The following is a 24,031-nucleotide window of genomic DNA, read 5'->3' on the forward strand; positions in this document are numbered from 1 at the left end:
TTCCTAAAGTCTGCTGTCGAAGTAGTTTTTAGATAGGAGTTGGGCAGCAGTGTTTGTGAAAGCTCAGCGTAGCAAAAACATTACATGGATAGTGTTATTTAGATTTGCTGTGAATATATAATGTGAAATAAGATATTGTATTGATTGTATGTATAATATGAATTCTGTGAGCAGCTGATAGCAGAGCGATCCAAGGTGTCCATCAAGCATCCTAGTAGTCTAAAAAGAAAAGTACTCTGGAAAAAGAATAGGCTCAAGTTTCAGCAAGCACTTCCTTCTTTCAGTAGCACTCTGAACTATGACCACTGAAAACCACAGTAGCTATACTTTTTTCTGTTTTCCATTTTACTCATTTCACAATTTCTTACATTACTGACAGCTGTTTATTGCATTTGGCTCTTGATCTTTCATCACCCTATGTTCATTTGGCCGCAACTTCTTTAATTCATAGATTTCATGGGAAGTCTGGAAGAACTCCTGAATTTGGCCCTCTTGAGGTGTCGTACAATTTTTCATCTTGACTTGTGAGGTAGAGCCATCCACATAGCCTTTTTTGTTGACTCATTTCTTTGATGACTGGACAGGGCTGCTTATCTTTGATTTCTTCAGTTTCAAATAAGAGAAGGGATAAAAGAGTAGCACAACGTGTAATAAATACTCAGTCAAATCAAACAGGTTCTGTGCTGTAACATGGCTGGTACATCAGACTCCAGTTCATGAAGGTACATCTCAAAGAATACTTGATGCTGTTGATGGCTCAACAGGAGTGGGACTTCTGTATTTTGACAGTAAAACGCACACAAAGTTCAGGAACAGGGAAAATACCTTTATGAGTCTTCCTTTGTAATTTCCTTTCTAACAGACAAAGGGGTTTAACTTAGCTACACTGGGCCATAATTTTTGCAAATGTTAATTCTTTTAGATGCAATGTCCAAGTTGCATACACAGAAGTAAATTCACTGTTCTTTATTCTGTGTTGAAAATATTGAAATATTTGATATAGTAAGAATCAAGTGATCGAAGTGGTCAGATAAATGACCACAAAGTCACTAATTACCTTGGTGTTCATAATTCTGCACTTTGCCAAGACCTAGAAATTAATAAACCTGGTTATTGGACAAATATTTAATAATATTTTGATCTCTTGCACTCCTTTGGTGGAGATAAATATTAAGCATATTGACTCTGCAAGATTGATTTTCATTATTAAAATCTTGAAACTAGAAAATTATTGTACATAGAAGGCATCAGATCCTACATGGTTGGATGGAAAATACATTTGCATTATTATTCCTGACATGAAATAGTGCCTCAGTTTTTTCAACTCTGTCTTACACTGAAAATTTACATTTTTAATATAATCTCCTTAGAGAACTCATCTTCTGTATTAGGGAATAGCCTGCACCTCTCTGTCTTGAATAACTGAGTGTATTGTAACTGAAAGAAACAAATCACTTTGTTCATAGTGAAAATGAATCATTTAGGAGTAGGGGAATAAAGATATGTCATTCTTTTTTTTTTTTTTTTTTTTTCCCTCTGAAAATGCCATGACTTTCTTATGCTTGATTCTTTGAGGTGCTAAGCCCCCTGCTATGACTGGAAATTGAAGAAGCTCAAAGTCTCATGGGGACTAAGTTCTCATTTGTTTTTAAACATAAAAATATTGTGTCTTTTTGTTGTCTATAGTGTAATATATTTGGAGACAAATGAGAAAGGCAAAACTCTGGAAAAAGAAATCCTCTTTTTATTTCACCGTGTAATTACAAAAACAGAGGAAGCTTTTCAAAGTTCAAGTTTATAAACAAAAGGCACGCCAAATTGCCTAGATCTGACAAAAGTTTACTTAAGTAAGGACACCATTTACGAATAGTTTTCATGATATTTTTGCTAGACATGCAAAAACTAAAGCCTCATCTTCTGTTTTATTTAAAGTTGTATCCATGAGCGACCTCTCATTCTGGAAAAAGTGAGTCAGAAATATTGACTTGCTGTAGTTGCTTGCAACTACACTTACACTCTTCAGTTGCTTGCTAGCCAGGCATTTGTTTTCCATACTGGTTTGCTGAAAGTCTACATTACAGAAAGCTGAAGTCTACATCAAGATTCCCAACCTCCAGTATGGTTCATGTTCACAATTAACAGAAGTACGTTATTTCTTTCTATAGCAGTAGTGTCTTAGAAATTGATATGCACCAAAACACCACACTAAAAGAACAGTATTAATGTTGCAAGTCAAATTCTTATAAATTATGAAGTTCAAGTGTTTCAAATTTCTTTTGCCTCCTTATTTCAGTCTCTTTATGAGTGAGTTTGCATTATGATAAATTATGTTATTGCTTACTATTCTTTGCACAGGACCTGTGCCCTATGGGTTCTTGCCCAGTCAGCCCCACTATCACACTCCTCACCTCTGAGCTTTTTAATCAAAATTCTTGGAAATCTTGTTCTTGGAAGTGACTGAAGTGCTTTAGCTGACGCTTTCCCGAGCAAGTCTCTGAGGTATACGTACAGCAGGGAATGGTTCCAGAATGCAAACAATAAAAACTTAGCAAGGCTATAAGCAGTTGGGAATGCGCTCTTCTGTTAAACTATAGAGAAGACAAACAAGTTTTACTTTTCCTAAGTGATATGAGAGCTGTGTTGAACATAACCTATCTTGTGCCCAACAAAAGATAAGATGTCAGTATAACTTGCTCACAGTTACAACATAAACAGCGAAGCATTATCTGGGTTTCAAGTTATTGCTGGCAAACTCCCATTGTAATAACCAGCATTCCAAATCTATCCTTTGATTACAGACCCTGAAAAAGGAAAAACTGCTAAGTCACTTGAAATGTAGAGTGAATATAGAGTAAAAGATTTAGAGTTAAATATTATCTCTTTCCCCCTTAGCAGCAAGGAGTTCTTATAGGGAAACTCCCTTCTTTGACTGTCTTTTAGTAACAGTAATAACAGTTCTTCTGGAATAAAAAGAGAAGACAATTGAGCTTTTTTGGAGTTCCTAGCTTTTCTGTTGCTACTCAACCTGATCCTCTTTCCAGAAGGAATAAAAGAACGTTCAAAGAAGGGGTCAGAAAAGAGAAACAAGACAGAAAATGCAGTTTCTGCCTAAGGTATGACTAAGATAATCACAACTGGAGAACCTCAGGCACAGCGTACATTCTGATCAGATGTCCAGGGCTGAGACAGGGTTATATCAGCACTGATCACAGCACCTGCTGTCAGCTTCATTTCGCTTGTTTTACAGTTGCATTAAAAAAGATAGAGTTCCAGACTATGAGAAAAAAGAGGGGAAAAAGTAGAGTGGGAAAGCTCCCCCCCCACTCTTCCCTTTTGCCACCCCAAATCTCAGGCACATAAGAGCAGGACCCTAGGTTTTTAGGTGGTGGGGGAGTTCACATGGTCAAACTGACTTGTTCAGCATAGCTTGAGCTGGGCATTTCACAAAAATGCCCTTCACCCTACATGGTGGGAGAGCACATTGTATTCTTTTCCAACGTAAACATTTCCTCCATCTCAATTCTTTCAGCTCGTGGTAACCTATGGCTTCACTACAAATCTTGAAATTTCATTATTGGAACTAAGCATCAATTCAGGTCTATTTTTTATTGTCCTTTAATAATCTTTTTTTGAATGTATTGCTTTGTAGGGCAAAAAGTATACAGGCACCATAAGGGGCAGGCATACAAAAGTGAAAAGAGGAGTAAGACAAAATGATTGGTTCATTGTTTATCTTAGTGTTACTCAACAGTCAACTGATCAAATAAAACCATTCTTCACTGAAGTCTCAGGTTTGTTCATGGAATCCTGATTATAAAATGCAAACCTGGCTTTGTAAAAAGACAGAAAATGTTAATGACAAGTTCCACTCTGTGTACTTGAGAATACACTGTTTTTCTTCTCACTGTTATTCCATCAGTTATGTTACAAGTCTTATTCCCCAGGGATTTATACTTAAGAGATGTGCAGCTTAGAGAAAACTCTGGATGAGAACATACTCAAATTTCCTGACACTAATTAGAGATGTCTCTAGATACATGTCAGCATTTGCCGTTGTAATCCATCACTATATTTTTCTGTTCAATCTTGCTTTTGCAACTGTCTTTCCTTAATTTCTTTATTTGATGAAATGAGACGTTTGTCAGAAAATTCTTCTTCCACAGGTTTATGTGATTATATATTGTTCTGGTTCTAAATTATAGCTCATATAATTATAGCAGCATTTTCTGCATTACAAATTTTTACTATTTCTCATTCAATGATAAGATCGAGAAAATTTTCACTTGGAACCACAAAATAACTGCTGTGTCCTTTTCAAAGTCAAAGATTCATCCAAACACAACTGTGACTCCTTCAGGATAAGAATGCTGTATAGCTTCTAATAAGATGGAGTTCTGATTCTATTTTATAACTTAATTTCACAGTCAAAAATAGCATAAAAAGAGGCCTCCTGTAAAAATGAATCCTTATCTGATCGTACAAAGTTGTAAATTTTACGCCCAAGCGACACTGAACTGCATCCATTACATGATGTTGTAACTCCAGTAGATGTCCATGTACTCAAACTCCGTTCACTGAAAAACTAGACTTCCTAAAGAACTGCACTGGGAAGGAAATTCCCAGTAGGGGTTCCTTTGTGAGATGAACTTTTTTGCAAAGACTTATTTCATCATGGTAGCCAAAACCCAGGAAGATAATGTAGAGAAACACAGTGGAGTACAAATCTAACTCAAGTAATCAAGATAGACATCTGTGTGCAGCTATAAATGCAACATGGCTTAAGGGACCAGTGGTAGGAACCTGTGCCTAAAAGCAGCTCCCAGACCCTAGATGACTATGATGATGCCTATGATTTTATGATTCTATGACTGCTCATAATTCTTTCTCATACAAGTTTGTTCACTGTTGCACTGTATCAGAGCTGACCTTGAACACACATGAACAGACTCCTGGCTGGGAGAAAGAAGCTGCACTCGGCTGATGCCTGCGATTCCAGGGTTTGTTATCACTTATTATTGTTGTTTACTCTTGATCTTTACTAGGACAGAGGCACAGTCTTATGTGTCTGCAACTGCAAATGCATTGAAGCTGACTAGAGTAAGATGCAAGAGTTGTTGGTTCTAAGTGCGCCAAAAAGTAGACCTTTAGGTGATGGATGATTATATTTTCCACAAACAATGTTTCATATGTTACTTGAGATTTTATGTGTCCCTATACACATGTAGCGGCAAGATACTTTGTCAATGATTTTGTCATTGGATTGGATATAAGAAAAACGTTTTTACAGTAAGGGTAGTGATGTTGCCCAGAGAAGTGGTGGATGCTTTGTCCTTGGAGACATTCAAGGTCAGGTTGGACAGGACTCTGAGCAAACTGATCAAGCTGTAGGTGTCCCTGTTCATTGCAGAGGAGTTGGACTAGAAGATCTTTGAAGGTCCCCTCCAAACTCCAATGGTTCTATGACTGTGGGAGACTGAGCAGTTTCTTCATAGTAAACTGTAGCTTTAGTGTGCGTACAGGTCCTCTGCTTTCATCTGCTTCTTTGGATTCATGGGATGGGCATTGTTTCAGCTCAGGTCCCAAAGTGCTGCATTATAGAACACATTATTGAAAAAGATTTTAAATGCTTCCAGTTGATGAGAACACAGGAAAACAAACAAACAAAACAAACAAACAAACAAACAAACAAAAAACATCTTCCATTTTCTGGATAAATGCAATGATACTGGAATAACGATAGGAAAGAAATGACAATCTTTTCTCAGGTCCCTAAATAATAAAATACACATCTTTTCTGTGGTTTGTGCTGAATTTAACACATGCTGTATACTTATGTGCTATATAAGTTGAAAGAAAGATATCATATCTTGAACTGATGTAGTATATGCTCTTTTTCTCTTGGAATAGACCTCAGATCAAAGACAGACTTAGCTGAACTGCAATTTTGCTTCCACTCTTGGATAACTTTACTAGATCTAATCAGAAATAAGAGATTGGAGCAACACTGTGACAAAGATGCTGCTGAAGCTAATGGTGAGGCAGTGCTTACCATGACTAGCTTGAGATCTAAGTTGGAAAGACAGGATAAAAAGATTTCTAATACAGTCAGAGTATGTAACAAAAGGTATTTAAGTATTTGATTTTTACATGTGTGTACGTGTGCATGTATTTATTTTTATTTTATTCAGTGTTGGAATGTTCTGATGTAATGTGTTTATACTGTTGCATTCTTTCAAAAACATGGAGAGATTTTTTAGCCTGATTTCAGCAGTCTGTCACCGAAAATGTAGGAAACTGTGGTAGAAAATCACGTGCTCCATTCAAATATTATTTACTAGCTTTGATAATGGCATTGGCATTCATGTTTAAAATTGCTTATTTATGACTTAGGCTGTCTAGGTTTTCTCTTTCATCCTGCTTTTTGGGATTTACCTTTACAGATTGCCTTTTCTTTTAATAGGCACTTTTACTTTATGCAAGGTTTTACTTTGTATGCAAGAGGTATTAATTAATTCTTCTATTCTTCTTTTTAACTGCTTAGTAAGAAAATAAAAAGGAACAGGAAAAAAAAAAGAGAGAAAGGAGGGAAGAAAAGGGGAAGGAAGAGAACATCTGGTAAGACTTGTCCTTTTAATGCACACAGGCTTCATTTGGGAAAAAAAAAACAAAACAAAAAACAAACAAACAACTAAACCTACAGCTTTAAGTCTGAACATTCAGTATGGTAGCTTTCGAAATTTGGAAGAATTTTGGAATGCTTTGGAGAATTCTTATGTATAAAGAATTCTTGGAATGTTAGCCCAGTGAGCCTGGTAGATGCTACTTAGAACTTCAAATCAATCATTGATGCCCCAGGAAAATGCAGGTGAGTACAATGTCCTTTATGAATACGGTGACCAGAACCAGCCAAACTACTTGCAAAGTGTTTACTGTTACGAGTCTATGTGAACAGGAACGACTTCTTACTCAGTCATGTGCTTCTACTTTTTTAAATAGCTCCTGTCAAACAGAGGGAAAAAAGTGTCATTGATTCTCTTTGCTTTCTTCTAACATGCATAGTGTAAAAGAATATTAAAAAGATATTAAATAGAAATATATTATTAAATTCTGAAGCTTGTTGTTAAAATCACAACTACATATATAGGTTGTAGCTGATCATATAGTTTGCAATACTGGAATTTAAAGTAGTAGAAGTGAAGTAGTTAGTAGTAGTTAGTAGTGAAATTAGTACCTTCAGCAGCCAGAGGAGACAGGCAGGGGTGGAAAATATGAAACCATCCTAGTGGAACAGCTGCCATTTTTTTTTACAAATAGGACAAGCAGATTAAACTTGGGGATAAATGTAGAGACGAGCAAAATTCTATGCTCAGTAGACCAAAGAGAATAGTCATAGAATCAGAAACATAGAATGGTTTGGGTTGGAAGGGACATTAAAGATCATCTGGTTCCAATATGCCGTGGGGAGTGTTGCTACCCACTAGATGAGACAGCCCAGGGCTACATCCATCCTGGCCTTTAATGTCTCTGGGGATGGGGCATCCACAGCTGGGGAACAGGGACAGCTTTGTCATTATCTTCAGTATGTTCTTGGCAGAACTATCAGACAAGGAAAATAGTGACATCAAAGCGTATTAACTGTGTGAATCCCTACTATGTATTTGGCTGCTATAATATGTGTGCTGCCAGGTGTAGAAGGTTGCCTCCCAGAATATCATCTTGAGCTTCACAAGATTGACCTTAAATCAGTCTGGTTCTGTTTAGGGACATTCTGTATGTCTTTATTGTTTTGATATTTTTCTTCAAAGATATTTTTTGCTGTCAAACTCTGATATCTGTCTTACAAACAAACAAAATAAAATAACCACAGAATGATATGAGCTGGAAGGGACCTTAAAGATCTTCTATTTCTTCATATTTTGAATAAGCTGATGCTGCACTGAAAAAGTGTTGGATTTTGTTGTTTGCTTTTCCTTTAAAAACACAACTTTCTCTTAGTAAAGGATCATTAGCCAAAAAAATTGTGCTGTAAAGGTTGCAATGTAAGAGTTCTCTTATGTTCAAAGAAAGGGCTTTAAAGTGGCAAGCCAAGTCTTAGTAACCTTTGTTAATTTTTTATTATTTTAATTTGTTTCTCTCTCTGCAACCCCCCGTTTCTTTTTATGTGTGTATTTTACTTAGATGTTTAATACTGACTGTAAGTCCTGTTGGGAAGATGTTATTCTCTCCAATTATTGGTTGAGTGCCAAACATGACAAAATCTTGATTGTGGATAGGTTTTTATGGGGTTTGACATTAAAAATATATTTTTTCATTATTAAATATTTAATAAATATGTCAGGTCACTTCAAAAAACTTAATTGTGAAACTATCAGGTCCCTCAAAATCAAGCAAATTGCAGAGAAATTTCAGAATGAAAATTTTCTTGCTTTGGTACTGGTCTGTGATGAAAATATGAAGTTCTGGTTGCACCAGCTCAATATTTGGAGATGAGCAGAGTGGCAGAAACTAAAGCAAAGACATCAAAGTTTTACAGGATCTCTAAGGTGTTGTTTAAACCAGTCAACATCTTAGATTAATCCTCCAGATCAAATGATTTTTCATTACTCTTTTTTACCCAGAGTTGGGAGAGGATGTTTGAGTGCTGTCCATGTTATCAATTGTTGTAGGGCAAATATGGAATTCCCCAACAAACAGCTATAACTCTGTGAACTGCATTTTTTGGCTGCTTTGTCTTCAGCTGGGAGAACAGAACCCCTAATTTGGGAAAAACATATTGAAATCCTTTTCTTTTATTTGCTATCTGAGGCCATAATTTGATAAATTTGGATGGGTGGTCTCTGTACAACACTCCATTCGACTGCATGCACTTTTCACTGTTAATTCACCTTGAAACAAGGAATTTATTTGTGTAGATGTATCGTTAGGCTGCCAGTTATCATTTACAGTTGTCAAAACCTTGCTGTCTAAATACAGTTTCAGCTTCCTATATATTATTTCTTTAGAGATAAACTTTAGTTATAAGTTACTTTGAATATTAATGATAGAAAAGCTGTAACAGGCTGGGTTAAGCAGCAGGAACCAAATATCCAGTTGTACAAAATATCAAACTGTGACAAAATAAAACCCAAATGTTCTTTGACTGTGGGTTCCCAGAACATTACTTTTCCTTCAGGCCCCTGTTAAATGTGATTACAAATAGAACTTGGCCCTTCAGGACTCACATTTCTCCGTATAACATTGAGTGCAATACTGGTGTTGTAATGTTAGTGTTTGATGACAGGAGCAATTATCAAAAAGTGCCTTTCACATGGCACTGCCATTTTTTTTTTTTAATTTAATTAAAAGAAGCCTGCAAGTTTTTGAAGTATTTAAGAAAGAGACAAAAGAATGATGCCTTTGAACTAGAAACTAGGAGCAAAATTAAGTTAGATTTCTATGTCAGCTTTGAATCGAAGGGCTCAAGCAGCTTAAACAAGAGTCTGTCTCTGCTCTTATTAGCTCAGTTTAAATTCAATCATTTAACTAGAATTAGCTTTAATTTAGGCTCTCTGCCAAAACAGAATTTAAGCATGTTTAATTTTAAACTCATGAGTGGTGAAACTGTTGATATACTTCAAAGTAAGTAAATGCTTATGGCATTTGCTGAGTTAGGGGCTTATGATGTCAGAAATAAGGAAAAAGCCGAATTTCTATTAAATACATATTTTAAACATATTTGTTTAAAATCAGTCAAACCAAAGTAATAATCTTGTTCTTTAGATATAGCCTAGTAGTAACTGTTGTGAAAATGTAAATCATTAAGATATGGGGAGAATATTAGCCTCTCTTTCTGTTGTTGTATTAAATAAAACATACATATGTTAAATGGTGGATCCAATTTCTTTCTCATGGGCCAAGTGTGATATTGGAGACACGTCTCTTCATTAGGAAGAGATTGGTTAAAATTTCTCACTGTCACCATAAAACATTTGTCATATATTTAGGAATCCTTCAGGAAAGTCTCATTAAATTAAGTGCTAATATGTTTTGAAGACATATTCAAAAGCTGAATGACATCTCCTATTGATTACCAGTGCATGCATAAGAATCATTGGCTTTTGAAAGCTTGCCCTTGCTCTTGAATGAAAAAAGGCTGTCTTTTATGCAACAGTCTTCATCAACACATTTTGGCCATTTGTGTCCTATTACGCCTTGTACCTTAGTCTCTTTTATAGCACAGCTGCTACTGTTCTGGTGGTTCTCAGAATTACATGCTGCTGTCTAAACTAGGTTTATCATCACTGTGCTGTACAGCTCAGTCTGCAGCAACTCATCTAACACAATTAGTCCACAGGAACTGTTTCACTGAACATTACAGATTATAGAGCCAGTTCTTCAGCCTGGGGTTCACACACCTTTTCACATTGAAAAAAAGACACTCCTTAATACATTTATGCCATGAAATTGTTAAATGTTAAAAAAAACAAACTGATATTAATTAGCAAAGCCTAATAAGTTAGATTTCGTGTTGTTGGACCGTTTGTTGATGTATGTGAACTCTGGATACTGAAATATTCTTAATGTATGATGTTATTATACATGGATATATTTAATATAACAGATTATATTAACTGAAATTTCCTCCTTAATTAGAATGAATTAATTGGAAAAAAAGCCCTGCATTTTGTCTGAACTCTAGAAATTATTGCTACAGTTTGGTCTTTAAATTCCTGAGAAAAAAAAGGAATTAGACATGATTTAAAACATGCACATATTCATGGAAAGCTTTCTGATCAACTTTCAAATTTAATGGAGCAGATTTTTCTGCATTAAGTTAGGGAAACTATGTTACACTGTTTACAAGTAGAAAGGACGGGATTTACTTTTGAACAAATACTCATCAAAGAGAGGAAAAGTATAAACCTGGACTGACTTATCTTTCTTGTTAGAGTCTATCTCAAGGCTGTCCAAACTTTTATTATGATTGACCCAAGAAACAATTATGAATTCTCTTTATTGTAGTTATATGGTTGTTCTAGTTAAATGTGTACTTTCAGAAAGTTTTACCATATTTTGAAAGGTAAACCTACTAAAGCAAATCAAGATACTGTGTTCTTAAACAACTCACCACTTCATAATCTCCTTGGCAGGAACTTCAGTCAAAGTTATCACAGTCTGAAAAACATTAGGCCAATTTAAACAAAGAAATATTTTGGCAGATTTTATTACTGGTAGTATGCCAGGTATTTTTCCCATACAAACTAGTTTGGTGTTGTACTGTTTTTCCATGAATAGCGTTCAATATATGCACCAAAAATGAGAAGACAGTCAGTATTTGCAGTATTTGCAAGTCACAGTGTTGCTGGTATGTGGCATAGATGTGGATGCCATTTCCATTGTAATGAGTCAGGCTGGTAAACTAATACGTTTTTCAGTAAGTGAATTTTTATGTGTGGGGTGATTAATAATCATTACCAATCCTGCCTTTCACACATGCTGAACTAAAGACAGAATCGTTCATAACAATATGTCAATTTATGCTAGTAACAAGATGAGCTAGGAAGAAACAGGCTTGGATGACCTCCATGCAGAGAGCGTGAACTTGAGTTTAAACTTTATCAGACATCAGACAAACTCACTTGTTAGTCAAAATTACTTTCTACTGGGCAACCTTGGTTCAGTTTGGTAAAGCATTCAGCCAGCCACAAGACACAAAGACACTGGAAACCAAACATTAGCTCTGATCGTCATGAAGTTGCTTTAATTTTATGTAATTAACCTCAAATGGGAAACATGTGCACTTTTCTTTTGTACACTTTTGCAGAATGATGGGCTGTTTAAGGGATAATAGCTTCCCGAGAGGTAGGTCACACTCAAGCTACTAAATTGCTTTTTAAGTCCTGCTTAATTTTTTTTCTATTTCTTGGTTACTTAGAAAATGTTTTTAAAAGTGCTAATGACCAAAAGTATACTGACCCGAATAGACCTACTAAGTAAACACTCATTACTGACAGTCATTCTTCTTGTTTTTAACCTGAACCTGCTTTTACCATATCTCTACTATTTACCTCATTATTTTCTGCTCAATAGGTCACTCCCACCTCCACTTCTATAAAAGCAATATAGGTTTTCAATGTAGAATACAACAAAGAAAGTGTATAACAGAGACTTCTTCCTTCCTTTGCCTTTGAATTTGCTCTCTCTGTGTCTGTAGCCCTCTTCCTTATGTGATCAACTGGTTGCTGTATTTACATTACCTGAGAACTTATTTTCAAATACTGTTATTTGGTGCTGGTACTATGGAGTGTTAGTGGTCTTAGACAAGTGTACAAATGAAGACATGCTGTTATTTCAATCACATGACCACTGCAGCAATCCCTGTTCTCTTCAGCTACGTGATATGACTTTACTGAATTATGTTTACAGCACTGTTCAGATCTTTCCCAAAACAGTGATTTATTCCACATGTCAGCACTCTCTAGTAGAGAGTTAATTTCTAGGATTATTCCTTTTATGTATTTATCAATTTCACTTACAAAGATTCTACTGGACAACATATTAATGTACAGTCTTGAAGTCCCCTGACATCTTTAGTTGTCATAAATGCAGTTGCTTGAGTTTAAACTCCTGGTTCAAAAGTTTCAGAGGTTTGATTTATATTCTGCAAGGTAAAACGTATCAGGGATTCAGAGTTGTCTCTAAGAGGTATAATATTTTTTTGTATTATATTGCAATCACAGAATATCTGAGGTTGGAAGGGACCTCTCAAGCAAGGGACACCTAGTGTGGTTGCTCAGGACCATCTCCAGGCAGATTTTGATTGTCTCCAAGGAGGAGACTCCACTCTCTGGGTAACTTGTGCCAGTGCTTCATCACCCACACAATAAAGAAATGCTTCCTAATGTTTTATCTGTGAGTTACATTGAAGCTGACATTTCAAGAAAGGAGAGGTTGTGAAAGAGGATAACTCCAGCTGACTACTTGATTCAAGAATTAGGCCCCATCAGCCTAATACCTAACAAATCAAAGCTTCCCTGTCCAGGTGTCTCATCTCTGATTGCAGCTGATGGAAGGCCATAATTTTTTTTTTTTAAATAAGCATAACAGTTTATAGATACAGATATTGTAGAATCCTTCAAGAAAGAATATGTGTTAAAAAGTAGATCAAAATAGTTACATAACACTTTAAAAAAGTTAATCAAGTTATAATTTTTTATAAAAATAATTATTCTTTAATAATTTTAATGTAAATCTGGATAGCAAAATAGCATATTATAAACTAGAATTTTTGCTGCTGTTATTTACTCCATGCAAAATTTTTTACACAGTATGCAAGAAACTGAGAATTTTGTTTCCCATTTTATTTGATAATTTACCTCTTGGAGGAAGTATTATGTGGCAGGCACTTCCCCTTTTTGAGCAAGTCTTTTTAATGGGAATATTTGGTACTACTGTTAAGACAGAAATAACATCTTTCTAACTCCTATGAAAGTGCAAAGTCAACACTGCTGCACAGAACAGATCAAAATGGGTGTAAAGTCTTCCACAGGGTCTATAGTTTTTAAAGCTTCATATTGAGTTCTCTATTTGTCTTCTTGTTGAGTGTTTTCAGGACTTGCTTATGAATAAAATGCATTTTTAGAATGGATCTATTATAAGCCTTCTAGCATTACTTAATCCCTTTGAGAATAGGGTGTATATCTTAGTTACTTGTTTTTTATGCCGAGAACAGTCTTTTTCTTCTCTGTGGGTACAGCTTGTGAGCTTGTAGAGTTTGAGTGCCTGAATTAGGAACCCAAGTACTGCTAATGGTCTATACTGGAGAAGATTGATGTGCAAAGGTAAAGTAAGAGCTCAAGAGAAGATAGACTACTCTTTCTAATAACAGCAAATTTTGAAAACTGCCCCAAGTTGAAGGGCTGTCTTACATAAGAAGTGGTAAATCTGTGAGATAAACAAAAATGACTACAAAAAGAGACTCGAGGTAGTGTCTGCTTTCTTTTTTTCTGTGCCAATCACACTGAAGACAGCAGGATTTCCCTAGTCTAATTGTGAATAGAATTTGGCCCTCAAATGAGAAAAACATCTGGAACAATAGTAAGTTTATTTACATAGCCACCAAATTCCAACCCCTCTAAGGCACTCAAGGCAATGCTCAAGAAAACAAATCACAATAACAAATAAGATAGATAACAAATAAATTAAAGCATCATAGGACACTGAAAATATCTTGGAAGAAAAAGATTTTTTCCAAGAACAACTTCAATTAAGTTAAACAATAATACAAAGATCAAGTTTTTTAGTATACAGCTGTGTTTAAAAGCCTGCAGTGGGTATGTAGAGAAAGGAATATAGAAGCCAAGCAGGATTTTGGAGTGTGAATTACCTTGAAGATTAGCATATGGCAAGAGGGGAGTAGGTGATTTATTTCAGTCATGGACAGGGAATTCTTATTATCTGAATGTTTTTATTCTAATTAAGATATTTAGATAAACATTTGGCAAGCAATTACATTTGAAAGCTAAATAGAGTATCTGAAATGGAAAATTCTCACTATAGCTAGCTTACAGCATTGGAATAATTACCCATTTCTTTTAAAACTCTTGTTAAAGACTGAAGATACATCAAAAAATTAAAAAAAAAAATTCTCAGCTTCTGTATCCATCCTTTAATCAAGAAAGAAACAACAAAGGGAGCTGATAGAGAGAGTCCAGAGGAGGGCCACAGAGATGATCAGAAGGCTGGAGCACCTCCCCTGCAAAGACAGGCTGAGGGAGCTGGACTTGTTCAGCCTGGAGAAGAGAAGGCTGTGAGATGATCTCATTGCAGCCTTCCAGTAGCTAAAGGGAGCCTACAAATAGGAGGAGAGTCAACTCTCTGAAAGGGTAGATAATGGCAGGACAAAGGGAAATGGTTTTAAGTTGAAGGAGGGAAGATGTAGGTTGGATGTCAAGGGGAAGTTCATTACTATGAGAGTGGTGAGGTTCTAGGACAGGCTGCCCAAAGAGGTTGTGGATGCCCCACCTCTGGAGGTGTTCAAAGCCAGATTGCATGGGGCCTGGGGCTGCCTGGTCTACTATTAAATGTGGAGGTTGGTAGTCCTGACTGTGGCAGGGGCATTGGAGCTTGATGATCCTTAAGGTCCCTTCCAACCTGTATATTCAATAAGTATACAGAGAAGTTAGGCTGGAAAGATTATCACATTAGAGAGGGATAATTGGAGATGAATGGAAAGTTTACCTGCATCACGGGCTCACCAAAAAAGACTCCCAGAGGAGCAAGAAGCAATCTCCAGAGAGAGATCCTTCCCCAGTAGCAGTCAGCCCATAAACGGGGGTCTAGGAGGAGTGGAGACAGCCTCCATGCCTTCCAGTCACACAGGTGAATTGCCTTCCTCTGTGCTCCCACGGCTGAGTCAGTGCTTGCCTCAGGTAGTCAATCAGAGGTTCAGGCCATGATTCAACAGTTCCCATACACAACCCAAGGCATTTTATGATTCTATGATCTGACTGTGCAAGAGACTAGTATGTCTGTGTGGTCACCTACGTTCTGTTCCAGTGGAATTCTTCAGTATTGCTAAATTAATTAGGGCAAGAGATGATTTGAAGGCTCATATTCAGAGATTACAAATATCTTTTTCGGGTAAAGTCAAGAAAGTCTTGATGGTCTGATAAGATGTAATTTCAAAGAAAGCTCTCATATGTAATTAGAATTGAATGCACTATCATTATATTGTTGTGTCCTACACAACTCCCTCAATGAACTATTTATAGCCATTTATTTCTTCTTACTACTTACATGATAGTAGCAAAGATGTGATCACAAGGGTACAGTATTACAGCAATAAATTTGTTGTTGTTGTTTTTTGTTTCCTTGATTCAAATTCATCATAGATTCCCAGAATTTTTTGAGAGGGAAGGAACCCTTAAACATAATCTAGTCCAACTCTCTTGCAATGAATATGCTGAATTATCAATTGAATAGGGAAACCTACAGCTAGATCAGGTTACTCAGAGCCCTGTCTAACCCAGCCTTGAATGTCTCCAAAGACAAAGCATCCACCACTTCCCTGGGCAACCTGTTCCAGTGCCTTGCTACCCTTATCATAAAAAAAAATTTTTCTTATATCCAGTCTAAATCTTCTCTCTTTCAGTTTGAAACTATTTTCCCTTGTCCTTTCACAACAAACACTGCTAAAGAGTCTCTTCTTATAAAAAATATAGTTAAACTGAGTGAACTGACTGCCTGAAAAAAATTACACTGCTAGGGATAACAAGGTAAACTTGAAGGCTTCTACTACACTGACTTGAATGTCTGATAAACTTTAAACTTTCTTCTTGCATTCACTCACATCTCTTATCACAATCTTACATCTTCTAAAAACGCACATGGAGGCTGACTCAGTAGCACTATCACCTACAATCTTGGCATTCTTAATTTTTGGAAACTCAAATTTTGTCTGAGAGAAAATGAGTGAAAAAAATGAAGTAGAAAGCCAGATTAGTTGGACTGTATTTAAGGAAAGAGGAAAGAAAGAGAGATAAACATAACAGAGGAGAATCCCATCTGAAAAATCAGTGGAAAAGTCTTCCTACTCTTTCTCTTATATATTTGTTTTTCTTTGTTTTTCTGAAGTGATGACTAGAAATTCAGAGTAAGGTGTTCTTCTCTAACGCCTAGCATCTAGGAGAGAGTGAGAATATGATTTAGTATGTGGACTCTCATGAACTTTAAACCATTCATCATTTGAAACTGAAGGGAACTGAGTTCATTTATTCTCAGTGGATATTAGACAACTTTGTTTTCTCTTTTTTTACTGTCCACAGTCCCCACATCTATGTATTTCAGAGCTGCATGGGAAAAAGGAAGTTGTCAGAATATCTAACTCACAGACATCATCAATCCATTACTGTTCTTTCACCTCCCTAAGATGTTTCTTATGATCTCCACAGGAGGAACTATCTTTTGATAATTTAAACAACTCTGTGGTTTAAGGATGCCTCCAGCCACCAAAAGCTTTTCCAGGCTTTTCAGAGAAGTTTTTTAATTGACATGTGAGAGTAAGATTCAGTACATGAACACCAAAAACTGGAAGCTGACATGACAAAACTTTGTTCTAAAGTAGCCTCAGTTTAAATATAAGATCTGTCATACACATGCCAAAGATGTGAGACAATGATCCACCAGACAGGATATACTTCTTAGTTTTCCACTTGATATTATTTCTATGTAATGCAAAACGGACACGATAACCCAAATAAGATAACTAATAACCTCCACTAAGGTGCTGAAATTCTGTCAGTGCTTTACCAATGTGCCTAATGAGACATCAAAGGTAAGTTATTCCCAGTGATGTTAGGAGGCTATGAAAAGTATTAGAGTGGATTTATATGAACTTATCTGGAGTAAACAGAGGGACACCTACATTGGTTCGACTGTTGGGTCTCCGCCAGCAATGAAGAGGAGAACTGCAATGTTTTAAAACTTTTTCATTTGAGAAATTTGTATCATATCTGATAGTATGGAATGGTTTGTCCTTTCTTGGGATCTGGTGATTCTCTTATCTGTTAGGGTGTAAATGGAAAACCAGATCACTGAGAGAGATGTGAATGAGGGATACGGAGTATACGATATTTAGATACTTTATCCACCAGTACTGCCTTCTGTAGTCAGATCTAACCCATAATTGTTAAGACATTTGGCATCAGGGATCCATCATTCTGTTAAATAAATTAGAGAAGCAGCATGACTAAAATCACCGGCTTTTTTCTGTGGCTAATTCTATATTTGAGATTCACCCTGTCTTAAAACCACAATAAAATCTCATACCTCCAACAAAACTGTACTGTTCTGAAGAGAGTTTACCCTTGTGTCAGTGAATCTTTTCCCATCTGGGTATGAACATTCCTCTACGATTGTTCATAGAGACAGCTACTTTAAAATCAAGACCAGTCACTGAATCAATGCCAGGTATTGAGGTGAGTACTGTGCAGTAACTCCTCTTTCTAAATTGCTGTTTCTTTTGAAGGACTCAGACTGTCACTGAATAAGATAGAAGGAAATAAGGCAACCTTTCAGCTAGCTCAGTGCCAAGGAATCTACCTCTGACATAAGAATCATCTGAAAAGCTTACCAGATTAAATAGAAAAATATATAATTCTGCATCCATGAGCAATGTCTGTCTACATAGGGGATGGAAAGAAGCAGCAATTTGAAGATAAAATACTGGAGCTGACACGGGGTTTTAGAGGAGAAAATTGATAGTTTTTCAGCTTGTTTCTGCCAGAGCTTTACGCAGGAAGAATTTACTTAGAGGCATATTGAATAAAATGCTTACGTAGGCAGCAGGAACAACACAAACTCTAAATGAAATCTAGGAAATCAGTAACAACAGAATGAGAATGTGGAAAGAAAACACATAAGAATAATGTCATCAACAAATTCAGGGTACTTGTTAACTAAGAATTCTGAATGAAATACAAATATTCTATGAATGAATTCCAGTTGCAGATATAACATTTTCCACACATCTTCTGCATCCTAAAAACATTTCAGAATCTTTCTGAGCTGTTAGTTTCACTAACCAAAATGAGAAGTGAAGAAAAATTAAGAGAGAAAGAAAGAAAGAAAAATTCTAATAGCTCCCATGTTGTATAAGCTAGACTTATTCCACAAAAATACATAGCATTCTCCTGGGTCTGGATTGTTTCAGACTTTGGCTTTTAGCAGAACCCTTTTTGATATTTATTTATTATTTATATAAAACTTCCATTTATTGCAGAGATTTGAAGAAATAGCCTATGACCACAACATATTCTAGTAATTGAATATATGAAAATATGCATGTTGGTATAGGTATATCTATGCACGAAAGCAAAACCTTGAGTCCCCTATGAAATCAATTGTTGGAAGCAATTCGGACTGCAGTTGAGAGATAGTGCCAGGTTATTCCCTTCAAGATAGTACGCTACCATAAATGGAAAACAAACACAAACTTTTTTCCAACAACACAGGAACACAATAGTAAATTTAGCAAACTAAGGTGGATTTATTCAAATCATTGTGGTTTATGAACAATTCCAGTCAAGACATCAAATTAAAACATCAATAATCAAATCTAAAAGTTATCAGACTATGCATTTTTAGGAATATTAAGCTTGAGACATCATAACATTGTTTACAAGATCTTGCCCAAAGCAGAGAAAAAAATCTTGTTAAACATTGTTGAAAAAATGTTTATTTCCTTTTGAACAATATTCATATGCTGTTGTAGCTACATAATACACGCTGTCACAGGTTATGCCTGCTCCTTCTGCAAGTTAATTACAGTCTTTATAATAAATTACACTGCTCTCGTTTCTTCTTACAGTACAGAGTGTTTATCTAAGAGTAAATACAATACTTGCACAATTCAGATATGATTTTCATGTTCACCTGCCTAAAGCAAAACCATACTTTCATTCAAAATGACTATCAGAAAACAAAAAAAATAGTGAGAATTTAGCATGGAGTCAAATTTTAGTATGTTATCTGTCTCAATATCAGGTCAGAATTTGCTAGTAAGAGAGGGAAGTGTTATCACTGGTAGAAGGCTCGTGACTTACTAAGATGCAGGCAGCTTTTGTTGGTCTCAGTAAACTGCCAAGCTGCTTACTGGCAGGTCAATTCAGGAGAAGGAAAATGATATGTTTGGAAACTGCATATCTGAATTCAAAGGAGGGGAAAAAAGAAAGAGAAAAAAAGGAAAACAATAGTTTATAGTCAAACCATAAATTTATATAGCTGTAATAATCTAATTACAGTGACTATGATGATTTGTTGAAACGTAAACGTCAGCTGTAAAATTTAAGGGCATGTCCAGTACATAGCACATTGGATTTGAATGGCAGAAGATTGGCCTACTGGAAAATAATCATTGCTCTAGGCAGTCCCAGGCAGTTAATCTAAAACCCAAACATACGTGAAATATAGTAATACAGCCACCAAAACCGTGATGCAAAAATCTGTCCAGGGATTTTATTAAACATTTTGTTATGTTATTATAGAGAGAAAAACCAACAAAAAACACATGGAAATAGTTAATCAATTGATTTTCACACAGGACAGCTACAATGTCTGGTAATATGATACTGACCTTGTGACATCACTAATTGCTACTCTACAGCCAAAAATTATTACAAACTAACTGTTCAGTAGCCAAGCTAAATGCCTTGGTCAGATACTTTTTTTTTTTTAAACAATAAGTATGCACTTTTTCATATTGCAAAACACTTGCAATATTGCAAATATTTGCAAATATTCTTAAAATAAGGCACAAATAAAATGGCTAACTGAATCATGCTTTTATTTGTAGTTAAAAATTGAGACAAAAGAAAGCTGAAATACCAAGAAGCCTAAAAGTTATGTTCTTTTCTCTAGTAGAGGAGTTTGAAAGTGTTTAAGTAACTCTGACATTCAGCATGATTACTAAGCTCTCTCATGAAGGACATAAAAGAGCAGAAAATACTGCAATGCATATTTACAATGTACCAGACTCCTATAATTCCAATACTGTTATACTGCACTACAAAATGTATTTATATCACTTAATAAAATCTTTAAGCTCCTAGGTCATCACTTGTAGCATTATAGTTAAGGTAATCTGACATTAAATTAGAATTCCCTGTATAGAAAGACATAGGAAATAGAGAAAGGATTTCAATTGAAACTATGTGATTATCTTTCTATGTTTTACTAAAGCAGTAACCAGTTATTTTCATCTGTAAATTTCTGTTGCAAGTTGAAGTGAAAGAAAATATACAACTCATACAGTATCAAGTGCAGTGGATCAGTGGAAAATAACTCAGAATAGCATTCAGTCTTCTAACGGCAGCCCAAAGGAGCCCTTGGTGGTTAGCCAAAGGATCCAGTTTTCAGTTTGTCTTACTTCCCACTAATTTTCCACTGGTCTTTCACAGTTTCTTTCCCTGGCTCCATCACATTTCTTTTACTTTTGTATAATGCTTGTTGCACTTTCCAGAAATGGATTTAGACCAGTCACAGCACCAATACACTTCATAAAGAGGTGAGGTCAGGCTGTGCTTTGCAGAATATCCACTTATGGATTAATAATAAAAATAAAGGTCCTGTTCCTTATTATTTTTATTTTATTTTAATTAATTTTCTTCCATTTTTCAAGAGTCTGAATTTCTTTCTCAGTTGTAAAGCCACAAAGTTTTCAGATATTTGGATAGTGCAGAACTCCTAGTGCAGTTTAAGGCAAAGCTTATTGACCAAGCACATCTGAGGCCTCCATGATAACCCACACTCCACTCCAATCCTGTCTCTCTTGAAAAACTGCTCACATCACTTGACCATTCAGAGGTCCCTGGTACCCTTGCCTACCTCACAATCAATATCTTTTCTTCTTAGCAGATCGGAGAAGCAACGTTACCGATTCCAGGTCTATCAAGTTATATTCCTGTCAAAATGTTTGTCAGCCCAAGTTTAATTTTTTTCCAGTATGTTTTTCTAGAATGTGAAATACTAGCCAAAGATGACTTTAAGAGAATGAGAGTAATTTATTTTACCCAATCACAGTAAAGCAAAAAGATCAGCAATGTGTTAGAGGTGTCAGATTCTTCTACTTAACACAAAATTCACAGTTAATTCAGAGAGATTTAGACTACCAGAATCTACACATATTTTGAAAGCATTATTTTACAAAAAACCCCTATGTTCTGTGAGCATCATCTTTTGAAGAACACTCCAAAGAATGTATAATCCAAAACAAGCATCAAATGATGAGAAATGAAACTGTTGCCTGCATCCTACATCTGAAAAAAAAAAACCAAAACCAAAAAACAGCAACAATAAACCAGAACAATAAACGATTAGCTTGATTTTGAAGAAAAATATACCTACAATTTGGTGACCTGAGGAAAGCAAGAATTGAAGCATTTTCTCCTTGTTTATAAGTTTCTATTCACTTGTCCCTAGAAAAATAAATCACAGAAACACGCCAGAGATTTTCTCACTGATATTTGGTTCATTATTATAAAGAATAACCCCTCTGAATTCTGGGTACCAGACTGGAGCCTCTGTTCTGAAACAGGTCCTCTTTTCCATATGGGGCCCTGGGCAACCTGATCTAGATCTTGATTTAGTGTGTAGCAAGGCTGCCAGTGGCAGAGGTTTGGACTAGACAATTGAGGTCCCTTCCAACTCAAGCTATTCTATGTTTCTGTATATATTTCTCAGATGCACCAATTCGCAGCAATAGAGCTCAGGTTCTTAATTTAGGAAAAAAAAACAAATAACTCACAGCAAAAACCAAACGACAACAACAAAAAACAAACAAACAAAGAAGTTTTGCCTGGGAAATGACAAAACTCTTGTATATTCTTCTTTCCTGGTCCATAAAAAAAATATTCTTGCACTGAAGACTACCAATTTACAGAGATAGTGAAGTTAGTAATCTAAAGCAGTACATTGTTTGACTGTAGCCCAAACAAACTTCTACTAACCCTTTAAATAGTTAAATCTGAGAGATAAATATATGTATGTGCCAACTCAGCTTCATTAAGTACTATTTTCAGAAACAGAAACAAGCACATTTTGTGGCACGGGTCTTAAATACATGAGGAACATATATGGAAATCTTGTTTTTAAACACAAGATCTTCTCTAGAGAATGCAATTGGATGAAATGATGCAATGAGTTGGGAGCAATCTTTTCCCACTACTTTACTGCTTGAAACCACATTGATGGATTCCTTACAAAAATCTTTGCGAAGCGTGGGTGAAAAGCAATCATAAGCTCCTGTGCCGAGTAGTGACTGTGGCTTCTCAAGCAAAAGTAAAGGTGAAAGACATAACTGCATACTCTGTCAAGTTAGAAAGTATAAGTACTGTGTGCTCACATATGGTAATGTTATTTAAACTCAAGTCTTTTATAGTCAACTAGTAAGTTTTAAGGAGCATATGTTCTAACTAAAAAGTAGACCAAACACATACATTAAAGTCACACATCCAGTATAACTAGTATATGTAATAAAGGAGCAATATATTTCTTTTTATAGATCTGATTTTTCTTATATATAGGCTACTGCTGTACAGCCTTTGTGCCTAATAAAAGATCTAGGCATAGAAAAGTCTAGGTTCATCTAACAACTAATACTTACTACCAAGATCTCAGAAAGCCTAAAGTACTTTGCAGTTGCAGAGATTCTTTAATGGTTCTCCAAAATATATGGTGCAGTTAAGAGACACAGAGCCTCTTGGAGAGATTTTTTATGGTCCTCTGGACAGTAGCTTCTGAGAAAATTAGAGCTGAATAACAGGAAGCCTCCAGCCAGTCTTCCAGCAAGAGACTGGGGTTTGTTCCTGCTCTTTATGTAGCACTCAAAAGGTTTGCAAAATAAATCCTAAAAGGATATACATATTGCTGACCTTTGGAACACCTGCAAGCTGTATGTTCTTCTGCTTTGTTTTATAATACTGGTAAGGTTGATATTATCGGCACGTTTGGTTTTATCTGTTTATAAAATACCACAAGTCTCTATGGATTTGTAAGGTAAAATAAATTTCTGCTCCTGGAGTTTTTATATTTTTAAAGTTACCACCTGTATGGCAAACAGGTATACAGGTAATGGACCAGAGAGATTACTACATTACAAAGCAGAAATGAAATAAAGATCTTACTTATGTCCTGGGCTCACAGAAGGGCTCCAAGAGGAAGGATCTCCAGTTGGAGATCCTTCCTCCTTGGAAGTCAGCCCTTAAATGGGGTCTAGGAGGGGTGGAGCCAGGCTCCACCCCTTCCGCTCACTCAAGTGAAATTGCATTCATCTGTGCCCCTGCAGGTGACTCAGTGCTTGCCTCAGGTGGTCAATCAGAGGTTCAGGCTGTGATTCAACAGCTTCCCATACACTACCATAGTTAGTGCTATTATTGAACGAGAAAAGGTTTCAACCTCTAGTGGAATACAGCATATTTTTGAAATAGGAATATGTCTTGAAAAAAAAAACAACTTAATGACAACTAGAACAGAGCAACAGAAGTCTACGTTTTTG

General features: G+C 35.9%; 1 long non-coding RNA gene across 3 annotated transcripts; it reads right to left on the reverse strand.

Moving 5' to 3' along the window:
• Positions 1 to 1,722: 1,722 nt before the first annotated feature.
• LOC112531867 lies at positions 1,723 to 23,719 on the reverse strand. Of its 3 annotated transcripts, XR_005858040.1 has the most exons (5): positions 23,661 to 23,719; positions 21,690 to 21,794; positions 19,584 to 19,683; positions 11,108 to 11,154; positions 1,723 to 5,587 (listed from the first exon to the last, which is right to left on the reverse strand). It is a non-coding gene; the product is annotated as an uncharacterized LOC112531867 (long non-coding RNA). The 3 variants fall into 3 exon arrangements; XR_005858039.1 differs by having other exon boundaries at positions 19,584 to 21,794; XR_005858041.1 differs by lacking the exons at positions 21,690 to 21,794; positions 23,661 to 23,719 and adding an exon at positions 21,883 to 23,654.
• Positions 23,720 to 24,031: the final 312 nt, after the last annotated feature.

This window comes from Gallus gallus, chromosome 2 (assembly GCF_016699485.2).
Source record: "Gallus gallus isolate bGalGal1 chromosome 2, bGalGal1.mat.broiler.GRCg7b, whole genome shotgun sequence".
Taxonomy (NCBI): Eukaryota; Metazoa; Chordata; class Aves; order Galliformes; family Phasianidae; genus Gallus; species Gallus gallus.